Source organism: Ranitomeya imitator, chromosome 4 (assembly GCF_032444005.1).
Source record: "Ranitomeya imitator isolate aRanImi1 chromosome 4, aRanImi1.pri, whole genome shotgun sequence".
NCBI lineage: Eukaryota > Metazoa > Chordata > Amphibia > Anura > Dendrobatidae > Ranitomeya > Ranitomeya imitator.
The window spans coordinates 648,117,241-648,144,782 of NC_091285.1; positions in this window are offsets into that span (position 1 = coordinate 648,117,241).

Below are 27,542 nucleotides of genomic sequence, written 5' to 3' on the forward strand. Positions count from 1 at the left end.
CTGATCCTATCCTAAACACAACTAAAAGCGGCTGTGGATTGCGCCTAACAACTACCTAGGCAACTCGGCACAGCCTAAGAAACTAGCTAGCCTGAAGATAGAAAAATAGGCCTGACTTGCCCCAGAGAAATTCCCCAAAGGAAAAGGCAGCCCCCCACATATAATGACTGTGAGTAAGATGAAAAGACAAAACGTAGGGATGAAATAGATTCAGCAAAGTGGGGCCCGATATTCTAGGACAGAGCGAGGACAGTAAAGCGAACTTTGCAGTCTACAAAAAACCCTAAAGCAAAACCACGCAAAGGGGGCAAAAAAACCCACCATGCCGAACTAACGGCACGGCGGTACACCCTTTGCGTCTCAGAGCTTCCAGCAAAACAAAAGACAAGCTGGACAGAAAAAAAGCAACAAAAAAGCAAAAAGCACTTAGCTATACAGAGCAGCAGGTCACAGGAACAATCAGGAGAAGCTCAGATCCAACACTGAAACATTGACAAGGAGCAAGGATAGCAGCATCAGGCGGAGTTAAGTAATGAAGCAGTTAACGAGCTCACCAGAACACCTGAGGGAGGAAGCTCAGAAGCTGCAGTACCACTTGTGACCACAGGAGTGAATTCAGCCACAGAATTCACAACATCCAACACCCTCTCAGTCATCCAACACTCTGTCAGTCATCCAACATTCTGTCAGTCATTCAACACCCTCTCAGTCATCCAACACTCTGTCAGTTATCCAACACTCTGTCAGTCATTCAACACCCTCTCAATCATCCAACACTCTGTCAGTCATCCAAAACTCTGTCAGTCATTCAACACCCTCTCAGTCATCCAACACTCTGTCAGTCATCCAACACTCTGTCAGTCATTCAACACCCTCTCAATCATCCAACACTCTGTCAGTCATCCAACACTCTGTCAGTCATTCAACACCCTCTCAGTCATCCAACACTCTGTCAGTCATCCAACACTCTGTCAGTCATTCAACACTCTGTCAGTCATTCAACACCCTCTCAGTCATCCAACACTCTGTCAGTCATCCAACACTCTGTCAGACATTCAACACTCTGTCAGTCATTCAACACCCTCTCAGTCATCCAACACTCTGTCAGTCATCCAACACTCTGTCAGTCATTCAACACTCTGTCAGTCATTCAACACCCTCTCAGTCATCCAACACTCTGTCAGTCATCCAACACTCTGTCAGACATTCAACACTCTGTCAGTCATTCAACACCCTCTCAGTCATCCAACACTCTGTCAGTCATTCAACACCCTCTCAGTCATCCAACACTCTGTCAGTCATCCAACACTCTGTCAGTCATCCAACACTCTGTCAGTCATTCAACACCCTCTCAATCATCCAACACTCTGTCAGTCATCCAACACTCTGTCAGTCATTCAACACTCTGTCAGTCATTCAACACCCTCTCAGTCATCCAACACTCTGTCAGTCATCCAACACCCTCTCAGTCATCCAACACTCTGTCAGTTATCCAACACTCTGTCAGTCATTCAACACTCTGTCAGTCATTCAACACCCTCTCAGTCATCCAACACTCTGTCAATCATCCAACACTCTGTCAGTCATTCAACACCCTCTCAGTCATCCAACACTCTGTAAGTTATCCAACACTCTGTCAGTCATTCAACACCCTCTCAATCATCCAACACTCTGTCAGTCATCCAACACTCTGTCAGTCATTCAACACCCTCTCAGTCATCCAACACTCTGTCAGTCATCCAACACTCTGTCAGTCATTCAACACTCTGTCAGTCATTCAACACCCTCTCAGTCATCCAACACTCTGTAAGTTATCCAACACTCTGTCAGTCATCCAACACCCTCTCAGTCATCCAACACCCTGTCAGTCATCCAACACTCTGTCAGTTATCCAACACCCTCTCAGTCATCCAACAGTCTGTCAGTTATCCAAAACCCTGTCAGTCATGTCATCCAACACTCTGTCAGTTATCCAACACCCTGCCCTAGGCTTTGTTTAATTATGCACCTGTGTCTCAGCCTGTCTCACTCTATATCTGTGGTGCTGGATGGGCAGTGTGGAGGTTGGATCTGAAATGTCTGTCTGGACCTGGTCAACCTTTATCCTCGCTTGCCTCCTCTGGCGCCATGGGGGTGACTCAGTAATGCTCCAGGTACAGCTTGCATTTAATCTGGTCTTGCTTTTCGTTCATTTAGGAGGCCTTTATGGCACAGTGAATATAAAAAACGCAGTTATCCAACACCCTCTCAGTCATCCAACAGTCTGTCAGTTATCCAACACCCTGTCAGTCATGTCATCCAACAGTCTGTCAGTCATCCAACACTCTGTCAGTTATCCAACACCCTGTCAGTCATGTCATCCAACACTCTGTCAATCATCCAACACTCTGTCAGTCATCCAACACTCTGTCAGTCATCCAACACTCTGTCAATTATCCAACACCCTGTCATTCAAGACCCTGTCAGTCATCCAATATCCTTTCAGTCATCATACACCCTGTCAGCTGTCCAACACCTTACCACTCATCCAACACCCTATTTCGCATCCAACACCCTGTCATTCAACCCTCGCCATATAAGTCATTCAACACCATGTTAGTCATTCAATATCATACCATGCTCAGTCATCCAACATTCTGTCATAAAACACCACGTCAGGCATCCAAGGACATGTATATCATCCAACAACTTGTCAGTCATTCAAAACCTTTTCAGTCATTTAACACCTGCTCAATCATCCAACACACTAACAAAACACCCTATTAGTTATAAACACCTTGTCAAGTCATCCAGATCCCGGTCAGTTATCCAACAACTTGTCATTCACTCAATACCCTATTAAGTCTTACACAATCAGAACCATCGTCCCCAACGAGAGGCAAAATCAATGCAGTTTAGTTTATAATGTCTTGGCAAGCTGTTGTCTGGTACTAAAGATTCATGCACATGGCAGAGCCACATATTTACGGCCTACATGGAGACTGTCCTGTAGCTATGCACTACTGTACTGTACCGAATTATACAGTATGACTAAAGGGGTTATCTGGGAGTGAAAAAAGTGTCTGTTGTTTTTCTTTAGAAGCAGCGCCACCTTTTCCTGTAGGTTGTTTCTGGCATTGCGGTGTAGCCACATTCAAAAAGCTAAAATACCAGGTGCAGCGCTTAAAAAGATGTGGCCTCTTGGACTCCTTTGAATGATCTGCACTAAATAGTTTTTAAGCTAAAGGGACACAAGACTGCAGGCCGGGGGAAGACCATCATCTCCTGGGGTGGTTATTGGCTCTCTTTATATTGATTGTATTAGGCTGGGTGTTTTCCCTCTTAGAAGCAGGCTGTCTACATGCCTGGTTTTTATTACTGTGGGTAGGAAGGAGTTTATAGAAAGATATAACTCCCTGTCTCGCTGTCTCTTCCTCTGTCGTTCCAGAAGAAATGGCAGAAAGTTCCCATTAAACCCTTCTTGTGTGCAACTGTAACATGACATGGGCTGGTAGCCCTGGGCGAGTTACTCATCTCTTATGCCCTGGCACTGTATATGAAGGTGGGGGTCCTGGCTGGTTGTGTTGACTTGTGCTGTAGGGGCACTCTGCCATGCCTCCTATCTTTCGTTGAACAGCGGCAATTTTTGGCCACGTCCCAATCCTCGCTCATTTACCATTTCTTTCTCCCCTGGCAGGAGGAGTTGTCACAGGGGTGCTGGCAGTGAGGGACATTTGTCAGACGGCTGAGACTGCAGGGCATGGACTCAAATATGGGACTGTCCGCTGTACCTGGGATGGTTGGAACTAGAGATGAGCGGATGGATTCACGGAACTCCGATGCAGGTCAGTGATATCTGGTGGCTGGACGGGCGGCCGCGGATCTCTAACCTTCTGGCATCCCAGACGCGGCTTTTGATCACCCAGGGCTGGAGAAACATCATCTGTGTGTCCTGCTCATCATCTCTAGTTGGGACCTGGGGATTATTGTCGGTTCCTTCATTCTCAGTCGGAGACGCCAGAACTTCTCATCTTTATGTAGCGTCACTAGCATTTGCTTGGCGTCCTGACCCTGGACCTGTCTCCGATTGATCACTCTGTTCTTTTGGTCACTTCTCTCTCGGTCTCTCCACTAGGATCTAGCTATCATTTGTCACTGTTTCCTCTCTTGTCAGGGATCCCCAAGTCACAGTACACTGATCAGACCTTAGGTCTTCTTCACACACACTCTGGGCCCTTTCTGACCTTCTGACAGGAAACTGTCTCTGTCACTTCCCCTTAGCCCTTCCCACTCTGGGCTAGTCCCAACCATTAATTCTTACTTAACTTATTATCAAACAACACACATCATTAACACCATTAATGCGTCACACAATTCACATTACACTATATAACACTATACTTGTTCTTCATGGGCAGATGTTGAGCAATATGTCCAACTCCTTACACGGCTGACTGCGCATTATTCTTCTTGATTCATTTCACTTAAAGGGCTTTTCCTTCAGCTTTCCCTATTTATTTTTACCAGGTAATCTGATTTGAATGAAGTAAAAGATGATGAAAGTGTTATTCTAAATCAGAAAACATTCAGTCATCTGGAGAAAAACAACATGTTCTGGTACAAAAATAAGGAGATAATGTCACCTGAATATTCTCCCAGCTGCCGCACATATAAGCAGCTATAATTTAAAGTCTTCTATTTTCGGAAAATGTCTGTGATCCACGTGGAACATTGAATATTGAAAAAGAGCACAAAACAGCTTTTCTTATAATTGCCACTGTGCAGTGTATGGAGCTTTGCTGCGCTGGCATCTGGTCACAAGGAATCTGGAATTTTTAGGGTTCGTTTCGCTCAGCCAGTCGCCATTTTGCTGGATTCATTGTGGACTAGGATAGGTTTAAATATATATAAGATATTGTATTGCTCCCAAATGTCCCAGATTCATCAAGACTGTCTCGTCTTCTAATACTCACCTCTCTCCAAGGTATTCATTGCTCCATAGCTCGTCTGCATAAATTAAACTATTCCTTTTAGTGATCTGTTCTCCCCAAGACTCAAACCCACGATCCCATATTCTCAGCCACGAGCCATAGCTCACAATGATGTAGATAGGAGAATTTGGTTATCTTGAGCTGTATTGCAGTCACTGAACCCAGGAGCAGATTATACCATTATACATAGAGAAACATTGTATATAAGGGTGTATTTCTATGTATTTGTATTCTACAGGTGAAGAAAAGGTCCGATTTTTTTTTCTTCGTATAATACCACAAAAAATAATGACAATCAGTTACAAAAAAAATGTTTTCTCTTTTTTAGGAGCCTCCCTGGAATTCGAAAGGACAACCTCTATAATTGCAATAATCCACGGGATGCTTAGATGACGTCACACCGGCTCTGGGTGATCAAAAGCCGCACTGGCAATGCCGGATGGTGAGAGATTCACAGTCTCCTGTCCAGCCGCCATGTAGCACCAATCTAGACCCTGGACCGGTGTCCCGTGAATCAATCAGCTCACCTCTCGTCCCAACCGTACCGAATACAGTGGACAGTCCCGGATGTGGGTCTACACCTGGTAGTCTCGGGCGTCTGCTGAATGCCCCACACTGCCTCTGCCCCTCTGACATCTCCTCCTGCCAGAAAGAAATGGTAAATGGGCGTCGATTGGGGTGCATGATTTGTCCCTCTTTCTCTTCTGAAAAAGTTGGGAGGTATGGATATAGTAGTCACCTTGCCTAGGTCCTCACCTGTCCTCAGCCATCGGTCTTCCTTGTGGTCCTTCGATTCTCCCAGCGGTATGGGAGCGATGCACGTCATTCAGGACTGGGCAAAGTCGAAATAAGGAACAAATTGGGATTTTTTAACTGCTCCCCTCCGCTCTCTTCTTTCTGTTTTATTTATTATGCTTGTGATATGTTCCCATGATGAGTCTTTGGTGAGTTTCTAATGTTGCAGATTTTCCTCACCTATTTGCGTTTTTTATTGCATTTTTGGGTGCATAGTTAATGATATTTGGCTTTAAAGGGAATCTGTCAGCAGATTTTTTTTATATAATCTGATTGTAGTATAAGGTAGGGCAAGAAAGCCTGATTCCAGGGATGTGTCACTTGCTGGGCTGCTCAGTGCAGTTTTGATATAATCCTTGCTTTGCCTTTTGTAGATTTAGCAGAGATAATACTTCTGTGCTGTGTGTAACCCCGCCCACACCCCTGATTGGTTACACAGATTAGCATGACTGCTGTGCACTTGGCAGTGATAATCTCCTGCTGATATAATACTGATTATATTGACACACAGCCTAATTAGTGACACATTCCTGAAATCAGGCCCCCGTGCCCTATACTATGCTGCTCCCAGATGAAATAACAAAAACTTGCTTGCAGATTCCTTTTAACAAAACTTTATTGATAGTCATGTGTGGATTACATACGCTTTTCTTACCTGCAAATTTTCTGAATGTAATGCAATTCTATTGGGAAAATCCACACATAAAACGAAGAGTCATCAGTGATGCTCAATTCAAGGGTGGGCTAGTTCTTGCGCGCTGTGCACTGTGCGTGTGCACAATGACAGTGAGCTCCCTGTTGCTGACTCAGATCGAGCCATCAACAGAACGCACTGTCAGTGCGTGGTGTCAGAATTCCTGGCGTGCATGGACCAGCATGGGGGCGACGCTAGTCTTTGCACGACGGGTAGTCTTAGAACACAATAACAGTGCGCTCTCCTGCCGGCTTGTTACTGTTGAAGTGAGCTGGTAACAGAGAGCGCACTGTCACTGTGCACATCGCACAGTGCACAGCATGCAGGGACTAGCCCAGCCCCTGAAATGAGCATCACTGATGACACATTGCTTGAACATCCCAGCATGCACTGGGATTCTCAAACAAAGAGCCATAAAAAAAGAAATTAGTAAAAGATGGAGAAAAGCTGATAGATAGTGTAGTTAGAGAAGGATAGGGACTGTTTAATGAGTTAAGATTATGGCACTAAATAGATAGGGATTTACTTTGAATGTTAGACACCCCTTTAAATTTTGGGTGTGAAGATAGTTCAGAGTAGAATAAACGTCTTTCTGCCTAAGGTAATCTGTTAGGAATTTGGTGAGATTCACTCATTTCTGCAGATGAGATATCCATGGGGTAGGTCATCGATACACAAGCCCTGGACGGCCCCTTTAAATGTTTAGTTCAGCTCAGCTACATCTGTACACATGGTTTATAAAGTGTCGGGAACGAGGAGCAGATATTCGCACGGACGGCGTCACTATGCTATAAGTGGACTTTAGAGATGCCAATGAAACCAGAGCTTTGAGAACACGCCGTACTGGGGGAATCTCAGCATCCAGTGACGCCGGGGTCCAGGGATTCAGTGCAGCGTTACGGAGAGTGATTGATAGCAGCCAGAACATGACATCCACTTACTGTAAATCAGTGGATGGGGCAACAGCATCTAGGAACAAAATCAGTATGGAGCTCCGTAGACAAGAGCGGACTGAACGGAATCAAAGGCAGGTGGTGCCGAGCCGGGGTCAGAGCGCAGAGAGGATGATATCGAGGGTCTCCGACAACACAATCCTCCAACAGATCTACATGTCATCTCACCCAGACAATTCTCCTTTTATGCAAAAAAAAACCCCTCTTGCCACCAGGGATATCCTCATTAACCCAACCACCATTATAGTACACCAAGTATGTAATCATTAAACCCTTTACCACTTTAGTGACAGAGAAAAGACTCGCACATCCAAACTAGTGTGAATAGGTGCATACCAGGAGCAGCTACCTCCATACATAAATATACAAAAAAAGGTTGCACTCTATCGTGCAAAAGCATGTCTAATATGAAATATATGAAATATGAATAGCAAAATGGCTTTTGAACATTAGGAAAATATTTAAGAGACGCTTTGCACAGAATTTGATATAATCAAATAGTGTGAGCCCATCAACCAATCGTCAAGGTGGTCTCATAAAACTGATGGGTCCCTGATCTCCCTGTCCAAATGTGAACACTTACCGAAGGCCAATGTCTGTATGCCTGGGTGAATGTGGACACCTCTGTTCAGCAAAGCCTACATATGGGTTGACCGGGACCAAGTGTGATGAGATGCAATTAAAAACCACATGGTGATGGGAGGAGTGCTCAGTCAGTCAGCTAACTGCTCCTGGTATGCACCTATTCACACTAGTTTGGATGTGCGAGTCTTTTTTCTGTCATTTTTGTGTTAGCTGACTGACTGCGCACTCCTCCCATCACCATGTGGTTTTTAATTACATCTCATCACACTTGGTCCCGGTCAACCCATATGTAGGCTTTGCTGAACAGAGGTGTCCACATTCACCCAGGCATACAGACATTGGCCTTCGGTAAGTGTTCACATTTGGACAGGGAGATCAGGGACCCATCAGTTTTATGAGACCACCTTGACGATTGGTTGATGGGCTCACACTATTTGATTATATCAAATTCTGTGCAAAGCGTCTCTTAAATATTTTCCTAATGTTCAAAAGCCATTTTGCTATTCATATTTCATATATTTCATATTAGACATGCTTTTGCACGATAGAGTGCAACCTTTTTTGTATATTTATGTACCTTTACCACTTTAGGTCATCAGGGTTATGTAAAAATTAAAACCTTTACCACCCTAGGTCACCAGGGAAACGTAGAAATTAAACTCTTTATCCCCCCTAGGCCACCAGGGATATATTTATTAAATCATTTACCGCCCTAGGTCACAAGGGATATGTAACAATTAAACCCTCTACCACTCTTGGTCATCAGTGATATATAATAATTAAACCCTTCCCTTCTTTAGACCACTCGGATATATTAACTGAAAGACAATTAGGACCACCCAATCTAAATTAATGAACCCTTTATAACACTCTAAACTATCAGGGATGTTTTTTTTAATTCTATAATCTAGTCCAGTGGAGCTGACCTTTATGTAGATAATAAAAATGGGGTTCCTGAACCCCTTTATATCCGGGGGCACCTCTGAGGATATACAGGGGTTGCAGGATCCCCATTCTTATGATCTTAAAAGTCATGGGCAAAGTTTATATGAAGAAATTTGCCAAAAATGCACAATTCACTCATTGGAAAATTGGGAGGCCTCTACACAAATTTTATGGTTGTCCATTGCTGCCTGAAATTATCTGACTTTAATCTAATGTGTATGAGGACGTTAAGCTTTAAAGGCAATCTGTTAGCAAGTTTTTCCATCTAATCTGACAGCAGCATGATGTCGAGGCAGAGACCCTGATTCCAGCAATGTATCACTTTCTGGTTAACGCAATTTTGATGAAATCCCTGTTTTCTCAGCTGTATATGTAGCAGTGCTCAGAATAATGAACTGTGTACAACTCCACCCACACCCCTGATTGGCAGCTTTCTGCGTCCACTGTCAGCAAGCTGCCAATCAGTGGTGTGGGGAGGGGTTACACAGATTAGCTGGACTGCCTGGCATGCGACATCTAGTCCCAAAATGATAACCTTCTGCTGAAAAAAACACTGATTGTATTAAAACTACAGCAATTAGCTGGGCAAGTGATACATCCCCGGAATCAGGGTTTCTGACTGTCACGAGGGTGTCATGTCCTCCTGAAAGACCTGGAGTTAGATGGTTATGTCAGGTACTGAATCGCAGGTCTTCTTTAGAGATGGTGTGATTTGTGTCAAATATTAAATGGAATTGTTTCTTCTGGTGCTGAAGAAGTTAATGATCTGCTGGTATGCTGGTCAGAAACATGCAGCTCCATTTTAGCTGCTTCGGATCTGGTCATTACTTCTTCCATTATTAACTGTCCAGACCTTCTTGTTCCTGCCGATGAAAGATTTGTCTTCCTGTGCTGTGTGCTAAAGCTAAGTGGTTGGAGTAGAGTGGTTGTAGTAGTGATCAGTGGTTTGCTGTAGTACATGTGTGTATATCTCCTGGTCCCTGTTCTCATTTAGTTTATTCCTCCCTGTCCCTATCCTCCTCACTATTGTTGGTTAGTGCTTTTATATGATAGAGGTGTTCTTTACATTACATTTCTGTCCCATTCCTCATGGGGTGATGGAGGGGACAGATCAGGGTTTAACAGGAGCATAGTAAGGTTGGAGACTCGAGCATCTCTTCCTTCAGAAGTACCCCCAGGACAAGGATAGTTAGGGTCCCAGTTCCAGGCCCCGCTTCCTTACCAAAGATCGTCACAGCGTGACTCTGACCCTACATCATGCTGCTTTCAGTATAAATACTAAAAACCTGCTGACAGATTCCCTTTAAAGTAGATATGTGATCATATTTCACAATACAATCTGCATCTGCTATATAATTGTCTAAGGGTCCCTTCCGTCTTTCTGTCTGTCCTTCTGTCTGTCACGGATATTCATTGGTCGCGGCCTCTGTCTGTCATGGAATCCAAGTCGCTGATTGGTCTCGCCAGCTGCCTGTCATGGCTGCCGCGACCAATCAGCGACGGCCACAGTCCGATTAGTCCCTCCCTACTCCCCTGTAGTCAGCGCCCGGCGCCCGCTCCATACTCCCCGCAGTCACCGCTCACACAGGGTTAATGCCAGCAGTAACGGACCGCGTTATGCCGCGGGTAACTCACTCCGTTACCGCCGCTATTAACTCTGTGTGACCAAGTTTTTACTATTGATGCTGCCTATGCAGTGTCAATAGTAAAAACATCTAATGTTAAAAATAATTTAAAAAAATTAAAAATCATTATATACTCACCTTTCACGACGCTCCGGTGACCGCTCCATGCAAGTGGCAGGTTCCGGTGCCAAGGATGGTATGGGAGAAGGACCTGTCATGACATCACGGTCACGTGACCGCGGCGTCATCACAGGCCCTGCGCGCCTGCGTGAGAAGGACCTGCCATGACGTCACGGTCATGTGACCGAACTACAAGGCGCCCTCGGAAGGTGAGTATATGTTTATTTTTTATTTTTTAACCTGTGACATACATGACTGGGCAATATACTACATGACTGGCCAATATACTACGTGGTTGGGCAATATACTACGTGGCTCTGTGCTGTATACTACGTCGCTGTGCAATATACTACGTGGCTCTGTGCTGTATACTACGTCGCTGGGCAATATACTACATCACTGGGCAATATACTACATGACTGGGCAATATACTATGTCACTGGGCAATATACTACGTAACTGGGCAATATACTTTGTGCCTGGGCAATATACTACGTCACTGGGCAATATAATATGTAGCTGGGCAATATACTACGTGACTGGCCAATATACTACGTGGTTGGGAAATATACTACATGGCTGGGCAATACACTACGTGGGCTGTGCAATATACTACATGGCTGGGCAATATACTACGTGGCTGGGCAATATACTACGTGGCTGGGCAATATACAGTGTGACTGGGCAATATACTACATGGCTGGGCAATATACTACGTGACTGGGCAATATACTAAGTAACTGGGCAATATACTACGTGACTGGACAATATACTACGTGACTTGCCAATATACTACGTGGCTGGGCAATATACTACGTGGGCTGTGCAATATACTATGTAGCTGGGCAATATACTACGTGGCTGGGCAATATACTATGTGACTGGGCAATATACTATGTGGCTGGGCAATATACTATGTGACTGGGCAATATACTATGTGACTTGGAAATATACTACGTGGCTGGGCAATATACTACGTGGCTGGGCAAGATACTACGTAACTGGGCGATATACTACGTGACTGGTCGATATACTATGTGACTGGGCAATATACTACGTGGCTGGGCAATATACTACGTGACTGGGCTATATACTACGTGACTGGGCTATATACTACGTGACTGGGCTATATACTACGTGGCTGGGCAATATACTACGTGACTGGGCAATATACTACGTGGCTGGGCAATATACTACGTGGGCTGTGAAATATACTACGTGGACATGCATATTCTAGAATACCCGATGTTAGGACTGGCGGAACGCACTAAGTACAAGATGAAATGGAACTAGGTGTGTTCGCAGTCCGAGGTCCACCGTGCAGGTAAAAACTCTGCTGCTAGAAAGATGGACTATATGGCGGTACTACAAGTATACACGCACGGGTTAACTGCACCCTGCGTGAAGGAAGCGATCCTGTTGCGGCACAGGACCGCGGTACCGCACATAGAGCGCGAGCAATAAGTCAGCGAACTCAACCCCAACTAGGATTGAAGTCCGATTAGACACTTAGAAATTCTACGCAAACAGGAGTGAACAGCTGACCGCACCACCACTACCACGACCGAGGCTCCCAGGATCCACAGTTGCTAGCCAGCCGGCAGACCTGCGGTGCTCCAGCCGGAACAACGAGTATGAGCGAAACAGCAGTAAGATGAAGAAACTTGGCGGCACTCACCGGTCTTCAAAGAAGTATCTTTATTGCTTCACGGCACGGGGGTACAAACAAGAAAAGAGCTGCTCTTTTCTTGTTTGTACCCCCGTGCATTGAAGCAATAAAGATACCTGTTTGAAGACCGGTGAGTGCCGCCAAGTTTCTTCATCTTACTGCCGATTAGACACTTGCTGGCACAACACCGCAACTGGGTGTGTAAGGAAACTAAATAATAATATAAAGGCACAAGAGTGCGTGCGGTGCCGCACAGACGGACGCCACTAACCACCCAGGCTTGGGTCAGGAAAGCGCAGAGCAAGCGCATGGCGCCGTACAGGCGGACGCAGCAACTGGTAGCTGTAATATGTGTTACATGCTGTTGGATAAGTCGGGCACTAGATAGCAAACATACACCTTCCGCGAACAGACATTCAATAGGGAGGGTATTTAAAGAGCGACTTTCACTCACAACACACACACATATTTACAAGACAATACTAGCGCATGGCCGTGCGGTCATGCGCAGTTTATATAGCTGCAGCACAGGAAACAGCTACAGAAGTTTTGCCCTTTCAGGACCTGCCAAAAGGACCAATGGAATGTGCTGCAGTACCTGAGCATGTGACCCTCGATCTCCAACAGGAGATCTTGCCCTGGGCATGCTCAGTGTGTGCAAATAAGGACTTAGATCCAGAAATGTCCACTCGCCGCTGCCCAGCACTGGCTTCAATGGCAGAAGCAGGAAAAGCAGCAGTAACTCTTCGCACAGAGTCAGACTGAGCGAGACGCTGGGATCGACGTCCCTGCTAAGCAGACTCCACTGCGGCTGGAGGAGAATGGGAGACCGCAGCGGAGACGGATCGAGATTCCCCCTGTGCAGCAGAGGAAACTCGACTCCTAACATGCCCCCCCCCCTCCTTGGGCCTCGCTACGTTCGAAGGCAGCAATGAGCTGCGGGGCCCGAATGTGCTCAACAGGCTCCCAGGACCTGTCCTCGGGGCCATAACCCTTCCAGTCTACCAAATAAAATTTTTTGCCACGTACCACCTTGCACCCCAAAATAGCGTTCACCTCATAATCGTCCGTAGACGAACCCGATGTCCCAGCAGATGACTCGGAGAACCGGGACATATACACGGGTTTCAAGAGGGACACATGAAAGGTGTCGGTGATACCCAGGCGTGGCGGAAGGGCCAAACGATAGACCACAGGATTAACCTGCTCGAGGACCTTGAATGGGCCCAAGTAGCGAGGAGCAAATTTAGTGGACTCAACTCGCAGCCTGATGTTACGGGCGGAGAGCCACACCAAGTCGCCAGGAGCAAAGGTCGGAGCGGGGCGCCGATGAGTATCAGCGGAGGACCTCATTCTCTCCTTAGAGGCCCGAATGGCATCCTGAGTGTGGTCCCAAATATCCCGTGCCTCCACAGCCCAGTCTGCCACCCTGGAGTCTTGCGGAAGACACGGGCATAGGCACAGGTACCCGTGGATGCTGACCATAGTTGAGGAGGAATGGGGTTTGTCCAGTGGAGTCGGCTACGGCGTTGTTCAGTGCAAACTCTGCCCATGATAGCAAGGATGCCCAGTCATCCTGCCTTGCTGAAACAAAATGTCGCAGGTATGTGACCAAGGTCTGGTTGGCCCTCTCTACCAACCCATTCGTCTCGGGATGATATGTGGAAGAGAGATTTAACTCAATGCTGAGAAGACGACAAAGCTCTCTCCAGAACCGAGACGCAAACTGGGGACCCCGGTCACTAACAATTTTGTCTGGCATGCCGTGTAGGCGGAAGATTTGTCTTATGAACAACGCTGCCAAGGCCCGTGCAGAAGGTAACCGTGGGAGCGGCACCAAATGCACCATTTTCGAGAAATGATCGGTAATAATAACCCAAATGACGGTACAGCCGCGAGACTTGGGCAAACCCACTACAAAGTCCATCCCGACCATCTCCCAGGGCCTGTCTGCCACCGGCAAGGGATAGAGTAACCCAGATGGCCGTTGTCGAGGAGACTTATTTTTGGCGCATGAGACACACGCCAGAACGTAATCTCTGACATCTCGGACCATATGCGGCCACCAGTACGTCCTCGCCAGTAGCTCAGATGTCCTCTTTGTCCCAAAGTGTCCACCCACCCTGGACGAATGAGCCCAAGAGAGAACCTCCGGTCGCAAATTAATGGGCACAAAAGTCTTGCCCGGAGGCACAGACTCTAGCGAAACCGGCGCTATGGTTCTCAGGCTCTCGGAAGGGACAATAAGCCGAGGCTCCTCTTCCTCCTCCTCAGTTGACATAAGGGAGCGAGAGAGAGCGTCAGCACGGATATTCTTCTCCCCGGCGAGAAAATGAAGGGAAAAGTGGAACCGGGAGAAGAACAGGGACCATCTGGCCTGGCGAGAATTTAGCCGCTGGGCTGTCTGCAAATAGACCAAATTTTTGTGGTCCGTGTAAACTTGGAAGGGAAACCGCGCACCTTCCAGAAGGTGTCTCCACTCCGAAAAGGCCAACTTCATTGCTAGCAACTCCCTGTCCCCGATGGAGTAGTTTCTCTCCGCTGGCGTGAAGGTCTTAGAGAAGAAGAAGCATGGATGCTTCCGACCTTGAGCATACTTTTGATAGAGGACTGCTCCAGCACCAACGGACGAGGCATCCACCTCCATTAGGAATGTCTTATCCACATCGGGACGATGTAAGATGGGAGCGCTAGCAAAGTGGGACTTAATAGAAGTGAAGGCCTTGGAGACCTCTTCCGACCACAATTTGGGATTCGCTCCCTTCTTGGTGAGGGCTACCAAGGGAGCTACCAGAGTTGAGAAGTGGGGAATGAACTGGCGGTAATAGTTTATGAACCCCATAAAGCGCTGCACCGCTTTAAGAGAATGGGGCTCTTGCCAGTCCATCACAGCCTGTAGTTTGGCAGGATCCATAGCCAATCCCTGGGCGGAGATGATATAGCCCAGGAAAGGTAAAGACTCCTGCTCAAACATACACTTCTCCAACTTTGCATAAAGAGAGTTTGCCCGTAGGAGGTCGAAGACTCTGCCAACATCTCTCCGGTGGGAGTCAATATCTGGAGAAAAGATGAGAATATCATCCAGATAGACTACAACTGAGGTGGAAAGCATATCCCGGAAGATGTCATTGACAAAGTCTTGGAAAACGGCTGGGGCATTACAGAGCCCGAAGGGCATTACCAGATACTCATAGTGCCCATCTCTGGTGTTAAACGCCGTTTTCCATTCGTCCCCCTCACGGATGCGAATCAGGTTGTAAGCACCCCGCAGATCTAGTTTAGTAAACACCCTTGCTCCCCGAAGCCTATCGAAAAGCTCAGATATCAAGGGCAAAGGATACTTGTTCTTAACGGTGATAGTGTTAAGACCCCTGTAGTCTATGCATGGACGTAGTTCCCCATTCTGCTTCTGCACGAAAAAGAACCCTTCCCCAGCAGGTGACACCGACTTCCTGATGAACCCTCTTGCCAGATTCTCTTGAATGTACTGAGACATTGCCTCCGTCTCCGGGAGAGATAATGGATAGACTCGACCCCGGGGAGGCTCAGCACCAGGCAAGAGATCAATAGGACAGTCATAGGGGCGATGGGGCGGAAGGGTCTCCGCCGCCTTTTTGGAGAACACGTCTGCATAAGACCAATATTGCTTGGGGAGAGAGGATAGATCTGCGGGTACCTCTGTAGTAGCAACCTGAACGCACTCTCGGTGACACCTACCCCCACAAGATTCACCCCATCCCAGAATTCTGCCTGAGGACCACTCGATGTGAGGAGAGTGGTACCGTAGCCAAGGTATCCCCAACAGGACCTCATCAATTCCCTCAGGAATGATGAGCAGAGATATAATCTCCTGATGGGATGGCGACATGTACAGAGTAAAAGGGATGGTCTGATGTGTTATCTGTGAGGGCAGTGTCGACCCATTCACCACTCGTACCGTTACTGGTTGAGGTAGCATAACCAGGGGTATTGCATGACGTTGGGCGAAGGCAGAAGACATAAAATTGCCCTCCGCCCCAGAATCCACGCAGAGCTCTACCGAGTGGGAGGATGAGCCTAATGTTATTGTCCCCTTAAAGGACAATTTGGAGGCAAACGTCGCCGTGTCTAGTGTACCTCCACCTACTACCACTAGACGCTGACGTTTCCTCGTCCGCTGGGAACATCTGGTGGCAAGATGTCCTGACTGCTGGCACACATGACAAACCTGGAGTGCACGAGCGGTCCGGGACTTAGATCCCGCTTGTGACACTACCATAGGCTCATGGGACTCAGGGGCCTGGACTGGAGATTCCAAAGGTTTGGCGAAGGTGGGAGCCAGCCGAAACCTCTGCCTACACTGGGCTCGCTCTAACCTCCGCTCGTGAAAACGAAGGTCAATACGAGTGGATACTGTTATTAATTCCTCCAGTGTGGCAGGAATCTCCCTAGTGGCCAGAGCGTCCTTAACGTGGTCAGCCAGCCCCCTCCAAAATATAGGAATAAGGGGTTTATCCGACCACTCCAGCTCAGATGCTAGGGTGCGGAAGTGTACGGCAAAATGGCTGACCAAGGACGAGCCCTGAGTCAATGCCAACAGTTGGAGCGCCGTATCATGGGTGACACGAGGTCCTAAAAAGACCTGTTTCAGAGTGCTCAGGAATAACGGAGCACTCTGCACCACATGATCGCCACGCTCCCACAGCGGCGTAGCCCACTGCAACGCCCTGTCCGACAGGAGAGACACGATAAACCCCACCTTTGCCCACTCTGTAGGGAAACGAGAGGCCAGAAGCTCGAGATGGATAGAGCACTGACTCACGAAACCCCTACAAGACTTACTGTCACCAGAAAATTTCTCTGGTAGCGGGAGGCGAGATAGAGTCAGAACAGGGGTGGCAGTGGACAAGGTAGCTGCAGCCACGCTAGCAGCCTGAACAGCGACAGCAGTGACATCCACAGCTGAGGTTGAATGCTCTAGAGCCGCCAACCTTCCCTCCAGCTGCTGGATGTACCGCTGTAAACGCTGATCGTCCGCCATTTACTAGCCAGACCTTGGCGCTAGTATTATGTTAGGACTGGCGGAACGCACCAAGTACAAGATGAAATGGAACTAGGTGCGTTCGCAGTCCGAGGTCCACCGTGCAGGTAAAAACCCTGCTGCTAGTAAGACGGACTATATGGCGGTACTACAAGTATACACGCACGGGTTAACTGCACCCTGCGTGAAGGAAGCGATCCTGTTGCGTCACAGGACCGCGGTACCGCACATAGAGCGCGAGCAATAAGTCAGCGAACTCAACCCCAACTAGGATTGAAGTCCGATTAGACACTTGCTGGCACAACACCGCAACTGGGTGTATAAGGAAACTAAATAATAATATAAAGGCACAAGAGTGCGTGCGGTGCCGCACAGACGGACGCCACTAACCACCCAGGCTTGGGTCAGGAAAGCGCAGAGCAAGCGCACGGCGCCGTACAGGCGGACACAGCAACTGGTAGCTGTAATGTGTGTTACATGCTGTTGGATAAGTCGGGCGCTAGATAGCAAACATACACCTTCCGCGAACAGACATTCAATAGGGAGGGTATTTAAAGAGCGACTTTCACTCACAACACACACACATATTTACAAGACAATACTAGCGCATGGCCGTGCGGTCATGCGCAGTTTATATAGCTGCAGCACAGGAAACAGCTACAGAAGTTTTGCCCTTTCAGGACCTGCCAAAAGGACCAATGGAATGTGCTGCAGTACCTGAGCATGTGACCCTCAATCTCCAACAGGAGATCTTGCCCTGGGCATGCTCAGTGTGTGCAAATAAGGACTTAGATCCAGAAATGTCCACTCGCCGCTGCCCAGCACTGGCTTCAATGGCAGAAGCGAGACGCTGGGATCGACGTCCCTGCTAAGCAGACTCCACTGCGGCTGGAGGAGAATGGGAGATCGCAGCGGAGACGGATCGAGATTCCCCCTGTGCAGCAGAGGAAACTCGACTCCTAACACCCGATGCGTTAGAATTGGGCCACCATCTAGTATATTAATAAATAGATCTCTTAGACCTTTTGATGCTGGCATACTGACTTTGAAAGCACATGTCAGAATGATCTGTATGATCCTTTTTTGAAAAACATTATAATCTATTAATATCAGAATTATATAGTCTTTCTCACATGGATTTTTCAATGAAAGTATAGCAGCTTCATCATGTTTATATATGCGTATATATGTACAGTATATAAAAAAAAAAAACAACAAAGAAAATAAACAGAAGGCTTTTTTGAAAAGGCTAAAACAGATATTTTATTACAATACATTAAAAAGATATAAAGAGAAAATATATATGTAAAGAAAAATGGGGAATCCAAATACTGAAAAGAACGAAGGTGTGTATACCTGGGAGTAAATAGCATAAATGCACTGCTAGAATCTTATAATGGAACAGTAATGATTATTAAGGGCATAAATAGTAGTGCAACAAGATTAGCATATAATACACATTCTGATAGGATCATTACATACAAGTACTTTGCCCCTGGACAAAGCTTTCCATAACGAAACGCGCGTCGGGTGTGGTGGGTTACTGCTCCTATGCACTGCTGGTAATGTCATATTTATTATTGATGTTTGCTCAATTATGTTTGCACATTCTGGCTAATTTACAATGAGGAAAAAAAGTATTTAGTCAGCCACCAATTGTGCAAGTTCTCTCACTTAAAAAACTTGAGCCTCCCATCACTGTTGTTTTGTGAGAGCATAATTTATCTTAACCTCACCCCCGGCCGCATCATTGGCCGGTGACAGAGGGTTCCCTGTTGGTACGACAGGAGTCGCCTCTGTGACCAAACATTCCCGGTCCTTCCAGGCATTTAGCAGGTTCACATGGTATAGTTGTTCCGGTTTTCTCTTTCCGGGCTGATACACTCTATAATTCACTTCTCCCATCCTCCCCCGTATCTCATATGGCTCTTGCCACTTGGCCATGAGCTTGCTCTCTGTGGTGGGCACTAGTACCAACACTCGGTCCTCTTCTTTCAAGGACCTGACCATGGCTATTTTATTATACGTGCAGCTCTGTGCGGCCTGGCCATCCATCAGATGCTACTTTTCTATGGGCCTGAGTGCTGCAATCCTGTCCTGCATGCTTGCCCGTGCTCGATTACACTCCGATGCGGAGTTGGCTCTTGTTCCCACGTCTCCTAAGCTAAGTCCAGCAACCCCCTCAGACGCCTGCCATACAAAAGCTCAAAAGGGGAGAATCCCGTGGAAGCCTGTGGTACCTCGCAAATCGCGACCAACAATTAGGGTAATAACATGTCCCAATCCCTCCCATCCTTGGAGACCACCTTTTTGAGCATGGACTTGAGGGTCTTATTAAATCTTTCCACGAACCCGTCAGTTTGTGAGTGGTAGACCGATGTGCTTAGCTGTTAAATCTGGAGCAGCTTACATAGCTCCCTGGTCATCTTGGACATAAAAGGAGTCCCCAGATCTGTAAGGATCTCCTTTGGTAGCCCAAGGTGACAAAACGTTGCAAACAGCTCGCGAGTGATTAGGTGCTGAGGTGTGACGAATGGGTATCACCTCTGGATATCACGTGACGTAGTCCACTATGACCAGAATATGTTGATGGCCACAGGCGGACTTCACTATAGGCCCCACCAGATCCATTGCTATCCGCTCAAATGGAACAGCATGGTGGCTCAGTGGTTAGCCTTGCAGCGCTGGAGTCTTGGGTTCAATTCCCACCAAGGACAACATCTGCAAGGTGTTTGTATGTTCTCCCCATATTTGCGTGGGTTTCCTCCCACATTCCAAAGACATACTGATAGGGAATTTAGATTGTGAATCCCATTGGGGACAGCAGTGATAATGTATGTGGGATATGATAGCACTATATATAAAAAGAAAGATTATAATGATTAATACTACCTCTAAAATGGATAGAGACACCAATGGACTCCAGAAATTCGCAGTGGGTGTGGTAAGTTGGCACTCGGTATATGACTCACAATACCTCTGGACCTCAGCATAAATTCTGGGCCAAAAGAACTGCTGCAGTATTCGGTCTTGGGTTTTCTTTACCCCTAAGTGTCCTCCCACCGTATGTGTGTGCCGTCTCTAGCATGGCACAACGGTATGACTGGGGCACCACTAGCTGTTATACTACACCATCTCGCATTTTATCAACCCTGTAGAACAATTCTTGGTTGACACAGCCATGCGGAGAAAAAACATTTCTGCACCCGGGTGCTGAGCCACCCTATTTATTTCCACCACCCTCTCTCGTGCCCAGGCCGGGGCGGGATCCTGGAGCTGAGCTGTCCCAAACGTACCAGGGGATACTTCCAACTCGGGGATCATCAGGGCCTCCTCGACCTTTGCTGCCAATACCTCTAGGGGAAACCATTCAGGTTCACACTCTGTCCCTAGATTGGCGACCCCTGCGGCAGGTATCTGGAACGCCCAACAGGGCTGTAGGGTACTCGGTACCGGGTCCGGTACTTAAAAAGGGATGTGTCACGGCGGCAGTGACCCGGTCCATGGCCCTGGACACCCATGTTAAAGGGACAGTCATTAAAGGGGTTTGTGATGCCAACTGTGGTATTCGGTCAGGGATGACCGACGCTGCTTAAAGGGGTCCGCTGGGGTGATGTTATGGCAGCTGGGATGGTATGGCTTCCTACTAGTGAAGCTGGGACCCCAGGGCTCCCAGTGTATAGAAAAAGATGGTGGATGGTATTGCAAGAAACCGAGGACAAAGGTTTGCAGTCTTTTTACCTGGTTTACTGATGAATTCAGGCAGCCACAGTCCAGGGTACCAGATCATGGCTGTAGGTGTGGTCCGGCCGGCTTGGAAGCGACTTGGGAGTCTGTTGTGAATTCTGCTTTTGGGCTCCCTCCGGTGGTTGTAGGTGGTAATGCAGTGGTCTCTGGGCTGCAGTCCTGGACAGGTGTATCTGCTGATTGCAGTTCTGACTGGGGTATTTAGGTTTGCAGGACTCAATAGTCCTTGCCAGTTGTCAATGTTTCTTGGGAAGTGTTGGATCCCTGTCTGGCTTCTCCTGCTTAGCTGCCAATTCAGCAAAGATAAGTGTCTGTTTCTTTTTCTATGGCACACAAGCTGTGTGCTTGTTTTTTTGATTGAATTCCTGCTCTGAGTTTGGTAGTCTCTGGAGTTGCAGATATACGTTCCACGTCTTTAGCTAGATGGAGGAATTTTTGTATAATCTGTTGTGGATATTTTTGGAAGGGTTTTAATACTGACCGCACAGAACTCTGTCCTATCCTTTCCTATTTTAGCTAGATTTGCCTCTTGTGCTAAATCCTGTTTTCTGACTGTGTGTGTCTTTCCTCTCCTACTCACAGCCAATATTTGTGGGGGGCTGCCTATCCTTTGGGGTTCTGCTCTGAGGCAAGGTAGTATTCCTATTTCCATCTTTAGGGGTATTTAGTCCTCCGGCTGTGACGAGGTGTCTAGGGATTGTTAGGTACACCCCACGGCTACTTCTAGTTGCGGTGTTAAGATCAGGATTTGCGGTCAGTATAGTTACCACCTACTACAGTGAAAGTTTTCATGCTGCTCCAAGGTCACCGGATCATAACAGGAGTCCCACTTACCAGGTGCGTTAGAAGCCTTCCTTCTAGTGCTGTGGTGTAGTCCCTTGCTGCCTTAGGCCTCACACAAGGTCCTCACGTGTTCTCTCTGTCCTTCATGCAGGTAGGACACTACCCGTACAACAGAAGACACAAAAGCGCACAGAGAGGTAAAAAAATACTCTAATGTAAAAAAGTCACAGTAAATAAGCAAGTGCTAGTCAAAAAATGAAAAAATACAAAAATACAGGGTATTTAGTTAATACGTTTTTTTGCAATAAAAGTATGTTAAGCTGCTCCACCAATCGCCAAGGTATACCCATAATAGAGCAGTCCTATCTAATGTATATAATCCCTATCTGATGTATTTAAAAACCTGATCATCTGTATAGTACCTGTATGAGCAGGGTTCAGAGAGAAAATATCCATGTGGAACTTGCAGGATGGAACAGCTACAATGCAAATGACCCACAGAGGAGTGATGGACTCCCCAGTCTTGTAGAAACAAGAGAACAATTATAAAACCAAAAACACATGGGCTACTTGCACAGTGAACAAGACTGGGGAGTCCACCACTCCTCTCTGGGTCATTTGCATTGTAACTGTTCCATCCTGCAAGTTCCACATGGATATTTTCTCTCTGAACCCTGCTCATACAGGTACTATACAGATGATCAGGTTTTTAAATACATCAGATAGGGATTATATACATTAGATAGGACTGCTCTATTATGGGTATACCTTGGCGATTGGTGGAGCAGCTTAACATACTTTTTTTGCAAAAAACCGTATTAACTAAATACCCTGTATTTTTTTTTCATTTTTTGACTAGCACTTGCTTATTTACTGTGATTTTATTACAACAGAGTATTTTTTACCTCTCTGTGCGCTTTTATGTCCTCAAGTTCTTTGGTGGTGTGAACAGGTTTCTACAGACTTGTTCACTGTGCAAGTAGCCCATGTGTTTTTGGTTTTACCCGTACAACAGGTAGCTCAAGCCTTTTTACAGGATCTCTATCACAACCCGGGCTATATGCGCTACCGTGTCCTCAGGTTTCTATGGCAGACAGGTGACTTGTAATTCAGCTGTCCTGCCGGTTTCTGCTGTGGGACGTAGAGTACTTCACAACCCCGGTCTTCCGACTACTGGTATCTGCGCTCAGTAGGGTGGTAGCTCAGTCGCAGCTAACCCCTAGCTCTTCACTCTCCTGTGCTTCAATTCCCCTTCACGCTCTCTACAGCTTGTTCTGCTTTTCTTTCTATCTCTTTCCATTCAGGAGCTGCAGCACCTCACTCGGCTGCACGGCCCCTCTTGTTCTCTCTCCTCTGTCCCTCTGACAGACTGACTGACTTCAGTTCCTGTCTCTGGCAGACTAACTACTTTCCTTCCATACCAGAATATATATAGGGGAGCCACCCACAAACTGGATCAGAGCTCCCCCTTCTGGCCTGGAGTATGAACATGTTGCATGCTTGTGGTTACCTGATAAAAGAGATCTTTCCTTGCTTCCAAGAGTGATATCACTCTCCCCTTGAGGAAAGCAATGCCATTGTAACAACCAGGAACCTGTGGTGTTACATATCCCTGACTCAGGATCTTCAGGTTCCGTGCCACATTTACTCTGGGAGGGTTAACTCTGTTCTCCCACAGGGACCAGAACAGGGGCAAGTCTCTTTGCACCACAGTACAATATGGATGGGTCTTCACCACTCCCACCACATGTTTTACTTCACCACACTGAGTGGAAAATGTAACCTCCGTGGTTGGGTACTCTCGAAGTTCCCCATGTATTCACACCACCCCCACTTTCTGACCATTGGGGTTGTCTCCGGCAACTAGTGACCCATGGACCAGAGTCACTAAGCTTCCTAAGTCCAAGAGAGCCTCCATCTGGTACCCACTGATGAGTACCTGGCACAGTTGGGGTTCGCTGCATGCAGTGCCTGTAGATGTGGTGCAGACTGACTGTGCGCACATAGCGACCTTGTGTATAAACCCCTAGACCATAGGTTCAGCCATCAGGGGGCAGTTGGCAGCCACATGTCTGGGCCCTTGGCATCGTCAGCACCTGATAGTGGAGGCACCATTAGTCTTTGAGACTGTTTTGGGGGAAACTGGTCTCCTGCCATTCTCACGCCAGGGTACCCCCTCAGTATGGACTCTGGGCTCACTGTCCTAAGCACGGGAACACAACCTTTTTTCCAGCTCCTAGGCAGAGCCCTGTATAAAGTACTGAGTGGCTGTGTACCACTTGATCAGTCCAACCCCTTGGTCTAGAGTGCCCAGGTTCCCTTGCCCCACCCAACGCTGTATGGCGGCTGGCAAAGCTCTCACCAGCCGGTCGACCACCACCCTCTCCACCATCTGGGCTAGAGTTAAGGTCTCAGGTTGGAGCCACCTTTTCACAAACTGCAGTAAATCATAAACCTGAAACCGGGTGGGCTGAGCCTCCACAAAAGTCCATGAAACCACCCATTGGGCTCTCACATAGGTATTAACCTCCAGTCGGGCAAGGATCTCATCTTTTAGCTTTGCATAGTCCTGGGCGCCCTCCTGTCTGAGGTCAAAGTAGGTCTTTAGAGTGTCACTATTCAGGAACAGAGTCACCACTTTGGGCCAGTGGTAATCGGGCAGGTTCTCCCAATCTGCAATGTGCTCATAGATGGTGAGGAAAGATTCCATGTTGTCTTCCAGACTCAGCTTCCTCAAAGCAGAACAGACCTTGTCTAGTGCTCCACGACATTCCGAGGTCGGTGCTGGAGGTGCCTCATGCAGGGCTACAATCTGCTGCAGCAACAGGTATTGGTCTGTTGTTGTTGTTGTTGTTGCTGTGTGAGGACCAGCTGCCTCAGGATTTCCTCCATCTTGTCCACAGGCCTGGGTTGCAGTGTGGTAGGCCAAATGACAGACATGCAGCTGGCATTGGGGTATGCCTCAGTTCATGCCCCATTCTCCACCAAATGTAGTGTGGCGCTGTTCACACTGTGCGGTAATGAGGCAAAGACCCAGTAAAGTTCAACACAAATGTCTTTATTGTCCAAAAACTCACCACTTAAAGGCAAAATGGTATCCTCCGGATCGCAGCCTGGGAGTCAAAACAGTCTATATCTGAGACCTTTTGCCATGAGCGATGGCACCACCATGTGACGCTGAGGGGTGCCAGGCGTTCGCTTCCCTTGGATCTGTGTTACCTCACACAAGCCAGATGTTGCAGAGCCACATGCTCTCCAACTTGCAAACAAACACTGACACACCCAAACCCTTTACTGCAGGGTTTTTAAATGGAATCTGTGGCCATGAGCCACTTGTAAGACAAGGCTGGAGGGAGCAAACCGCCCCACTTCAATCCTGCACTTCGTTCCAAAAATAAAAGCCCATGCTAGGTTTTCTTAAATCTGCCTTGGGCAAATACCTTGTCCAAGACCAAACTTACTTTTATTCTTACTTTTACTATATCTGTGACTGCATGCACTCCAGCAGCCTTAATACACTTCTATGCACATCCTGGGTGATACATACCATCCCAAACATATAATAGCCATCACTGCCTCACACCTGGTTGTGGCATGGTAATGTTAATGGTCTACGGTTGTGCTTGTTTTTTTGTGCCCTTGGGTAGAAGACGGGATAATGACTTATTCCAAAGTGGTAGCAGTATATTAGGAGAGTTGTTCCCTAAAAAAAAAGTCATTCTATTTTACCCTCAACAGTGACATAACGAGGTCCCAATAGAGTTAACTGTGGTTTTCTTGTACCAAAGTTCATAAAGATCACAAGTCCATTTATTGAGGAATCTCCTATGTGTTCGATGTCTTACAAGTGTAATGTCTTTTACTTCTGCCCTTTCCACTCCTTATACCCAATTTATCTGGCTGTGCAGTTTATGAGACATTATTCTCATCTCCATACTATATAGGATGCCTTTTGCAGATTTTATGTCAAGCAGTGCTGTACTACACTCATTTTCTGTGCCCTTCATGACCCCACCACCAAAGATCCATTCATTTAACCTTGATGTGGATGTAAGACGTCCTGGAGGTGGACGCCCAGACGTCGTAGACTGGATCTGTCTCCAGTAGGTGTGTACTCCCTAAAATGATGCACAGTGGAGCACACGCTGACTCTGTCTGCACCATAATAGTCTATGGCCTCGTCAGCGCATACGCCCCAATCCCGTTTTGCGGATATATGCTCCGACCATACCAATGAACAGATGGCAAAATGCTGTGTGAAAGCATCATTACCTAACCTGCCGGTAAGCTCAGCTCAGAATTAAAGATCAATAGAGTATTATGCGGCCTGTTCGTTATCTCACGCTTATTATCTACAGTCAGATGTCCGGCACTAATGACTATCCTGACTGCGGACTATAAGACGCACATAAGTTTTAGCAAGATGTTATCTTCTTAAAAAGTGTTTCTTATAGTCAAAAAAATACAGTGATATTAATTAAATCCCAAATAAATGGCTAAATAACTCTAACGCCAATTTTTAACTTGTACTATTGATAATTGAAGCTACTCTGCAGGTCAGTTCACATGACTGAATTCGCCACCTCTGAGAAAAACAGTGTGATTATTCTGTTTAGACTCTGATCAGAGTGGCATAATTTTTCTCAGTCCGTGAAAATCGGACCGCACTCAGATGATATCAGAATGCAGTCCGATTTTTTTCACGGGCCCAGAGACTCGCATTGTCAATTTTGATTGGATAATCGGATCAAAAACAGATGCCGCCCACTTGGTCCAAAGAAAAAATCGGATATGGGCACAGCCCCATAGAATATCATATGTACGAGTAGAGTTGAGCGACCTTGACCTTTTTAGAGTCGAGCCGGGTTTCGCGAAACCCGACCATCTCAAAAGTCGAGTCGAGTGGAATCGGCCGATTATCGCGAAAAGTCGGGGATCGACCGAAACACTAAACCCAATGCAAGTCAATGGGGGAGCACAGTCGGCAGTGAGTAGAGGCCAGGAAAACATGTACAGAGCCCATTGTATTGGCAAAAACATCCATTCTTGCTACTGAAGCTTGTCAATCGTAATTTAGCTTATAATAATTGTAAGGCATTTGAAATTGGGGGTCATTTGGCTAAAGTTGTGGGGGGTAGGGCTGGTTCAAGCAATTAGTGGGCCAAGGACATCTGGACCACGTCACGGCAGTGGAGCAGGGAGAGGTAAGTATTTCAACTTTGCAAGTGCTATGATCCTGAGCAAGCAGGGGGGGCCCACTCGTTGGCATTGGCACTGGCACAGGGCCCCTCAAAGTACAGCGGTGTGTTTGCACGGCGGGGGCGCCTCCCACCGGCAGCAACACTTTTGCGTACTATGAGAGGCCCTGTGCCAGTGACGTCGCCAACGAGTATTCCTCCCCCCACCTGATGAAGGAACCTGCACCTTCATCTGCACCTTCCTCTTTGTCCCCGTGTAATGTGGTATGGTATGCGGGAAGGGGGACCTGACTTTCAGCAGGGTCACAATCTTGCAGTGTAGCGTGCACGGGGAATGTTGCATTATGGGTCAATGTACCAGCAGACTCATCTATCACTGGCTGGGCAATGGGCAGGATGAGGGGGAAACAGGTATGGGCCCAAAGAATAAAGTGGGCT